The 9,776-nt window shown below is 33.2% G+C and overlaps 1 protein-coding gene across 7 annotated transcripts in view; it reads left to right on the top strand.

Moving 5' to 3' along the window:
* Nucleotides 1-2,875: 2,875 nt before the first annotated feature.
* LOC131048757 (F-box/kelch-repeat protein SKIP20) overlaps nt 2,876-9,776 on the top strand; it is a 45,394-nt gene continuing 38,493 nt past the window's right edge. For 3 of the 7 annotated variants that reach the window (XM_057982821.2, XM_059219620.1, XM_057982820.2), the window contains exons 1-2: nt 2,880-3,497; nt 3,604-3,669. The gene's annotated coding sequence lies outside the window, so the exon portion shown is untranslated. Of the gene's footprint in view, nt 3,498-3,603; nt 3,670-9,776 lie in introns of all 7 variants that reach the window. The other 4 variants (XR_009372260.1, XR_009106510.2, XM_057982823.2 and 1 more) reach the window with 3 other exon arrangements.

Here is a 9,776-nt window from a genome sequence, read left to right as displayed (position 1 = left end):
CATTGCAAACCAGTACAAGCATTCCTTCCATTCCCTTCCATTGTTCTTCTTTTTCCTTCAAATGTGGGTGGATCTCATCTAGAAAGCAACTGTATTTTGTAGGTAATATGATGGCAAGATGATAGCAAGATGATTTAGATAGTGTAAGGATACTCGAAATGTGGTTGAAAATCAATGAGAAAAGGGTTCAATTTATTAGAGACTTAATCGCCAAATTGGCATGAACAATTGAAAGAGGTAATTTGATTCAAAAATATTATAATTGGGGGACAAATTATGACAAATGCTATGCCAATTTTATGACATATTTCTATGACATGATATGACAAATTACTATGTCAATTTATGAAAAATTGAGGAGAAAATTATGCTTATTGATTATGACAAATTAAGCACAAAAAGAGGAGCCAAATTAGAGGATAAATTAGAGGAGAAAATTAGGAGAGAAACAGGTGGAAAAAAAAACTAATAATTTCTCATTTATTAATTTCCCTCACAAAAGGACATTTGCCAATTAAATTAAATAATTTAATCGTGACACAAGATATAAGATGAATGAATAAATTCATTGAACCTAAGATAAGATGTTAGTGAGGATTTAATGATCAAAGAATCACAAACCTTAAGAGAGAGAAAAGAAATGAAATAGGTCAAAACAATGTCATGATGCAATTAAAGCAATAAATGAATGGTAATGATGATCATGATCAAGGAAATAATTGAAGAGAATTTAATGTTGATTGAATTGATAAAGATAGAGACCGATGACAAATCGATCGAAAATGAAAAAGAAACTTGATTTGATAAATGATAATTGATAAAGGATTGATGATGAATCGATCAAAATTGATGGGAATTGTTGATTGATTGAGATTGATGACAAATCAACCAATGATTGATAAGGATTGATGATTAATTGATTGATAATTGACAAAGATCGATGACAAATCGATCAAGATTAATAATGATAGATGGTCAAAAGTTGGAAATGATGCAAATCACTTAACAATTGATTAAAAGATGACTGATACTGCAAATGACAAAGATTTAGGACAAAACCCTAATTGAACCGATTAGGGTTAAAATGATGTCCAATTGATACAAAAGATTATTCGCAATCATTGATTAAGAATCGAAATTGATATTGTCAAGACCTAACCCAAACTCGAGAAGATGGAATCAAATAGGAAAATAATACAAAAGAATGACACAATGCCAACAAATTGTAAGGATCAAATGCGAGACGTAGAGGAAAGTGTTAGTAAGTGCGAAACCTAATAATAGGAAGAAAATACAGGTTAAAGTATGACACCACAAACATTGGCCATTTTTAGACGCCTACATAAAGTATTTAATGGGAAGTGTAAAATATTCTAAATCTATAAACATTTTTTATGTTTATTTTAAATTATCAAATTATCATTTCAAATTCATTGAGATGGTTTTAATTCATAGTGAGATAATACTCATATTTTGAACATGTTTTTTTCATGTTAAATGTCATATTTTGTAGTTACCATCTCATCGAGACAATGTCTTACATTTTCATTTTGATTCAAAGTAGATATTGAGTATTAAAAATAGATGAGAAGCATTCAAGGGAGACCCAGAAGAATCTAAGAAGACAACTTTTACAGTTACAAAATGATCTCCCTTCTTAAAAAAACCACCATAAAAGTGGATATCAAACATGAAACAACAATTTGTGCTACTCTTTATAAGTGAATTTGGCATTGACCAGTTAGAAAATGTTTTATTGCATATGCAACATGATGGGTTTTGGACTAGGTTTTGTGGGCACTTCAATGCTGATATCTATTTGCCTAACATATCTCCATTTTACAATGGCATTGGGAGAATCGATAACAATGATGGAGCGCTTGAGTATTTCTTTTTTATTAGTTTTTTTCAATTTTGTTTTTGTTTTATGATTCTTTTAGGATGTATTTTTAACCTAAAACTTTTATGTTAGAATTTGATGATTTAACACTAATATTTTTATTATTAATGTATGTTAATCTATAATATTTTCTTATTATATGTTAATTTTATTGATAGATGTCATTATTTGTGACAATAAGTTGCTATTTGAATAATACAAGATATAACTTGATTTTAAAAATTATATAGAAAAATGTGGTAAATGAGATTAAATATTATTGTCCATGTGCTCCAAAAGCAAACATTGACAAAGAACTTCTACTTGTAAGATCATTATTTTCAATCAAATATTTGAATTGAAAATGTTTATTTTCTACTTTTAATTTTGCTCAAAAAAATTTAATTTTAAATTTGATACTTAAAAAATTAATAGAATGCAATTGAAAATATTATATATGCAAATAATTTTATTTACGCTGGGGTTCCATGGGAGGGGCTTGGGCTCTATTTTTGTGGAAGAGGGAGTCCCATGAAGAAATAGCATCCCCTATTTTTAGGCATGCAAATTTGAGTAGGTGCCAAAGGGGTGGGGCTACAAATTGCCCCACCAACTTAACATGTTATCTACCACTTGCAAAAATTTTAAATTTAATTTCTATTAAAAAATAGTTTTGGAAAAAAATGAAATAGCCCCACCAACTTAACATGTTATTTACCACTTGCCAAAATTTTAAATTTAATTTCTATTAAAAATAGTTTTGAAAAAAAATGAATTAATTTTATTTGTTTTTATTATACACATCCTATAAAAAATATATTTTTTAAGAATTTAAATTTTTCAGCTACACTACACTATAAAATTTATGGAACCACCAACTTAAATTTTTTCCTAAAATCTCAACAACACCTCTATTTTTTATTTTTAAGAAAGGCCCTGCCATGAGACCCCAGCTTAGAAACTATTTTTCATAAATCATATTTTGAAATCTGTCGGTGTTTGTACAGATGTATGCTACAGTACTGTTGTAACGCCCCTCTTTATGTTTTCCCAGTTCAAACGGATTTAAAATAAGCAAATGCATGATGGATAATGGAAAATGCAACCACAATCAGCATTCAGTCACCCAACCTCTCAAGATAGAAAATGCAGAGGCATCTGTCGTGCAAGTGAGGTTGCAGCATTAATGGATAAACCTCTGTCCATTTTCCTGCATTATGCAGTCCAGTGTGTCGTAGCGCTAAACCATGAAAATCACGTTCATTCCTCTGAATATTTCTGGGCGCGTTCATTAATGGCTAGCTTGGGATTTAATCTGGTTTAAATATAGGTATGCTAATAGTGTATGCCCAATTGTAATTTTTTTCTCTGACCTTTTTAACCCCTATTAATAGTGCAAACTCCTTCAAATCGTTGGACGTGTAAAGGTCGCTGTATTCTCCTAAAGTTCATTTTCATGGTTTGGGGTATATCAGTCTGACGTTGGAATAAATATATTCAACTGTATCGTGTTAGACATTATCTCTGGGTGGATGCTTTTTTACCAAGATCGTAAGTTTCCTGATAATGTCTCTTTTAACAAAGCAAACGGCACCGATTTGGTTCAGTTTTCCAAAAGGTACAGCCATTTCCGCATTCTTTGTTTTTCGGTTTCTCTTTTTTGAGATTTTTAGGTGTAATTTACTACAGTTTGTCGAAGCCTGAAATTCTGTGTGTTGGGATAGTCGGTTGCTAAGAAGAGTATCTGGGCGCCTCTAATGCTCTGAAGCTCCGCCTGCGAAGATTTTCAGGTCAATTTCCTTTGCAACTCGCTAATCCGTCTTTTTTCTTTAGTATCCATTCGTTTTGTTGTTAGACACCTTGTTTTTATTTCTCAATTTTGTGAGCAATAACTATAAAACTAATTATTTTTCTATAAGCTCTGCATCAGTGCGAGGAATATGTGAGTGTGAGTGCTTTTATGAATGCATGTCAGTTGCATGTCTGGGACTGTATGTGTTTATTATAATTTAGATTTGTATTAAGTTAAGTATATGTGGGGTATGTTAATTTTGATATATGTAAGTCAGTTGTATGTTTAGGACTATATATGTTAGGAGTCCGGCTCATTTATTGCTGCTGGAGGGTGCCCTGGGTAGTTATTCGTTACGCCTTGCTGTGCCCTTTGATTTCTAAGGTGGGTATGTGGGTTTTTGCAATTTTATGAGGTTGCTTCAGGAGTGGCAATGGTTCTAAAAGCATGCAGCTTGGAATGGCATAATGTTGTTTAAGCATCTACACAGAAAGAAGTAAATTTTCACCCTTAAAAAAAAGAAGGGAATAGCACTTACAGTGGATTATTGGAGTCAATTATGAAGGGCTGTGGTGTAAGACAAGACTGTCCGCATTTCAATTTTTTTGGATAAAAGGATGGAACGCAAACTTTAGTGAAGGATCCTTCTTTCCTCTTGCTGGGGGAGTTGAATATTTTTCGAAGAGATCAGGCTGTGCTGATCGATTATGAGGAGTTGCTTGTATGCATGACCCTAGATGTTCTGAATAGAAATGATAAATAGCAGCAAAGCTAAGCCATTCTACAACTCAAAATTAAGTATGCATCTATGCTTGAAAACTTAAAGGAGCAACATATGCTGGGAAACAAATAGGTGTCCAATCTAATGGGAGTTGACTCACATAGCTTGTGACCTGGATACAACTTCTTGAGTTTTCTATCTTCGTTGCTTTTTGTTGTTCTATAGTTACTAGCATACCTGTATTTTAAAAATTTATGTATAGTACACTGAGAGATATCAGAAAAATTCAAATATTTATGCCCTTAATCATAGGATTGTATAGGATTGTATAGAAGTAAGTTTTCTAATGATTAATTTAAATAAATACTAATTACATAAGCTTTTAGCTTACTAATTGCATATACTTTTAGCTTGCCAACTAGAAACATTGTCCTAAAAACATTGAAACTTTGTCATGTTATTTCTATACAGTTAAGTAGAATCATGGAAAAAGATTAATGTATCTATTAGAAAACCTGAATTCTCTTCAAGCTTCATAATAGATATATCTCCTAACTTGTTATAATATTTAATATTTTAAAACAATATTATTATTATATTATAGAAATAAGATAAAATTTATCAAGTTTGTGATTAATGATATTTTTATTCTTTATACTATATAGTTAATTTTAAGTATGCAATTAATGATATTTTAATTGCCTTGTAACATTTATCCATGAAATCACAAGAAAAGAAGAAAACAAAAGACGATCCTTTATGCATTGCTAAACATTAAGGTTATAACAACTATCCATGGAATCAACACAACAATGATCAAAGGTGTTGCATTCACTAAAAACCAGGATTGTCTTGTAAAAATTATCCATAAACTGAACATAATACATTATTACATGGATTGCATTCAGAGATGGGTTACTATGAATTTTAAGCTGGATTAGGGATGGCAGATTATGGATGTCCAATTATAACCAAACATGGCATAGGAACAATTGAATTTCCAATAAGCCACAGAATATAAGTAACAATAATACAAACCCATGTAAAATAACCAAGTAAGATCTTATTTTGGATGATGCTACCAATTTTGATAATATCACACTGCATCTCATCATCATGATCTAGTATCTTAATTGCCTAACCAACCATAACAACTCGAATCTCAGTTCAATGAAGACTAAAGAAATTTACAAAAATTGTGATATTATATAGACTTATTAATACATTTTCAAACATTTCCCAATTTCAACACCATGTGTAGGCCAGTAGCAAAATTTTGAATTTCTCAACAAATGCATAATAACTCTAATGCAATACTTGTCTCTAGAATGTGAGAGACATAAGCTTGAAAGAAGATAAAGTTATTTTGTGGCTAGATTATACAGCAAACTTACTTGTGGTGCTGGTATACTCCTTGACAAAAGTTTTATAAGGTTATGGGCTTTGACAATGATGTATGGATCACGAGTCTTGCAAGTTGTTGAAACAGTCATTGTTCCCTCTATCTGCCACACACATTAAAATGTGACTGTGAGTTCAAAGCTTACTAGCTTAGTAATAAAAGGGCTCATAAGATCCTGAAATAGATTGATCGTCAGTCCAAGGTAGAATCATATATTCATATGCAATACGAGATAAATTATTGTTAAAAAACAGGCAGATACAAAAATAAAATGACTATATTGAGGATTTATAGTTCTTAGAAAATCTTCAAACATTAGAAACATGACAAGCTGGAATCAAATTCAAACAGAACATTTTGGCAGAACTATCTATAAAATAACAGTATGACACAACATGATGATATTATTTCCTGCAACATCTAGTAAACTCCATTGAATGAGAATGCCAAAAATAACTCAACTTTCCAAAGCATTGATGACAAAGAAAACATAGCATACAGCTAATTTGAAGCCCACCACGTAGATTGGAAAACAGAATTTCAACGGGCACAAAAAACACGTCAATCAGATCTTTTACAAAATTTTCAACCCTTGAAGATGATTGTTTTTTCTATTAAGCATTTTCAACTTTTGTATGCAGCACCACAACAATAATATCATCCTTATAAGATATTAGGTTTTTTTATTAAGCATATTCAGCCTGTATGCAGCACCATAACACTGAAATGTTTGGTAAACAAATTTCGTTTTTGAACAATGTCCTCCATGTGCCCAAGTTATGAGAAAAAGAAATAAAACCCCTCTTGTCTCGGGCTTAGGGGACAAAATAGCCCCCCAGGGTCTGACGGTTGGTCACCACATGATCTCCTTGGGCGCTGAAGCAAAATTATTATTAAAAGAGGTGTCACCCACAGTGGTAGTGTTGAGTGGTAGAGGGCGGTGTGGCTTTGGTAAGTGCTCTGAGCACATGGCACCAGGTGCTAGGTGCTAGGTGCTAGGTGCTAGGTGCTTAAGGGCTGGGTGCTACCACTAACAACCCTGTGCACAAAACTCCTCGTTGACCACAAGAACTGCAATATGTAATGTCCCCTAGTTATACACTGTCAATTATCAAAAGCAAAATCTATGTTACTGCCTTCCATTATTAATTAAGTATAACTAACTAATGCCCTGCAACATAACTTCTTAAAACTAGGCCTAAACTTAAACCAATCCGATCCTTTTCCCAGAAGAGGGCTTGGCTGCCTAGGGCGCTTGACACCACCTCTTTAATGTAGCCCAGATTACCGGACTCAGTCCATTCACCCTTGTGGCCTGCAGCCTAGATTTCAGGAGGAGTCTTTCACCCTTGGGGCTTTCTATTGGATGGTTTTACTCTGCACTTCCCTAGCAGCACCCATCTCCCTTGGGGAATAGGAATATATGGAATTGATTATAGTTTAGGACAGTTCTATGGCCTTCTGTTACAGGAATTATTGATTGTTAATTCACTCTTGTTATCTTGGATTGTTATAATTAATTAATTGTAGTCACGTTCTTGATACGTTACTTTATTTATGTTTGATGAATTTGTGTTACTGTGAATCTAGTTAATACTGTCTACTTGTTCTTCAGAATTGATTACTGATTTAATCTTGTATGTATATTTAGACAGATTACAATTATTCTTTATATATACATACATACATATATATATATATATATAATCAATTATAAATTTATTTACTAATTACCTGTTGTACAAATTATTAATACCACTATTGACTTTAAATATTAGTTATTAGTATATTTGTGACTGTAAATTCAGACAGATCTGACATGCATCAGATCTGGTCTGCCATTATATAAAATTAACATGACTCATATAGTCATACCTATTGCATGTTATTTTAACATTACTGATAAATTCTGCATACATGCATTATCAGGCTTCCTATATTAGGTATACGTATTAAGCACATTTCCTATGCATACTGCCAAGAACAAGGATGTTACTGCTTGTAACTCCATAACAATTATGTTCTGATCTGATCGATGGTGATAATATATATATTCTCCTCCTTTCGATGCCTTTGATAGAGGTTTGCCCAGTCCTAAATACCTTTTGGTGTTTGCAAATAAACACGTCTTTTCATAAGGAGAAGTTTACCTGGCCAAGGGATGTCTTTTTTTCCTTGTTGATTGATTAGACTATGTTAGTCCGCGCTTGTATTATGTCTTTTTTGCGTTCTTTAAAGTTTTCCCCTTTGCAATTTTTCTTGAACTGAACCTCTTGCTTGAACCGTTCTAGAGTTCAAGGTTCAAGTTCAAGTGTGGTATGTGGTATAACGGCTTTGTTTTTAATAAGGCGCTAAAGGTCTTGGTGGTCATAGTTCATTGAACTTGAACCGTGAACCTTTAGAGTGGTTCAAGGTTCAAAGTTCGAGGATTGGTGACTTTGGAGATAAAGTGGACAAGTGTCAACATATAGGGAATATTCTGGATTTAAAAGATGAACCTCGAGAAAATAAATTGTGATGAAAATCCGTACTTGGGAATAATCATTCCAAGTAATCATTTCAAGTAAAGGATATGGAGGAGAAAAGACTTGTTATTAATAAACTGTCAGAATTTAATCTTTTCGACACGATTTGGCACGGATGAGTATGCAGTTTTCAAATCACGACGAATCGTGTGACCAATATTTTAGGCCAGTCCCTAAGATCTGTTTTATTTAAAACAAGTTACTTGCCTTTATTATTTGCCCAATTTGGTAAGTAGAAGATTAGCACAAGCGGCATTTCTTGCTCCCGACTCTGTGAATTCTCAGTTTTGCATGAAAGGTGAGCTCAAGTTCTTCCTCTTTTCTCGTTGGTTTTCATTATTTGAAAGTGTTATTTGATACTTCAGTTGGTTCAATCAATTCTTCCTGCTGTGCATTTTCTAATTGTAAAGCTAAAATGAGACCGAAAGTACCTCAAATAGACTAGAAGTCTTGGTTAGTTAGTTCCCTGCCTGACATAGTGTTGACGTGTTTTTTACGCACATGCGAACACAGAATAAAATACCTAAAGGTACCTTATCCTCTCTTGAGTAAAGCCTCCGAATGCTGAAGATATCGCGAAAAGGATCAATCAGGGTGACTTCAAGGTTCTTCGTTGTAGGATCTCTACATGTGGATAAGCTCTCTGTGGTATGATGTGATTTTGCTGGAATCACAAGGGGACTTACACTTGATGATTGAACTTCTAATTTGCTTTGAATATTGCTGGAACACAGGATTTTACTGCCTTAGATTTGAAAAAAAGGAAAAAAGACGAGGGCGAGGAAAGGATCTAATCCTAATACTAAGAATGTAGGAGCAATGAATGATCTTAGATGAAATTCTAACTAAGTCTTGTTTTGACATCCCAGGACCATCTCCACAAGGTTAGTGCGATCTTCGAAGGAAAGTTTTATGATGTTCAAATCATCACTGCAGGCATAGACACCATCAGGTTGATGCATATCAATGAAGAAGCGACAATTGAAGTTAAGCTTAAGCTAAATGATTCCAGTTGACTACACAAGGCAAGTCTGCAATCAACAAAATGCTAGTAGTATGGATGTACGAATTTCACCATCAATCAAACACATTTCTTCCACTCATCTAATAACATAAAATCAAACATGAGAAGTATAGAGACCATGCAAATTGTTGAATCGACCCATAAATTTCACCATTTCTTCAATGAAGTTTCACAAGTCTTTTACAACAACCTCTTGGCAACAATCTTTGCCTTCTCTCTCTACTCTACTCTAATTGCTATTCTATCAACTGCTAATCACCTTCTAACTACTCTCTATTCACTAACTCTATTCTAACTGCTTCCAACTGCCTTTACAAAATGAAGAGTCAGGGCTTATATAGTGCCCTCAATACAATTCGATGGCTTAGATCAATTCGAGATCAATGGCCAAGATTCAACAAAGAAAACCCTAATTAGGGTTTGTTACAACCAT

Source organism: Cryptomeria japonica, chromosome 1 (genome assembly GCF_030272615.1).
Source record: "Cryptomeria japonica chromosome 1, Sugi_1.0, whole genome shotgun sequence".
Lineage (NCBI taxonomy): Eukaryota > Viridiplantae > Streptophyta > Pinopsida > Cupressales > Cupressaceae > Cryptomeria > Cryptomeria japonica.
Note: the sequence above shows the minus strand (reverse complement) of the source record. Positions and strands in the feature narration are given on the sequence as shown.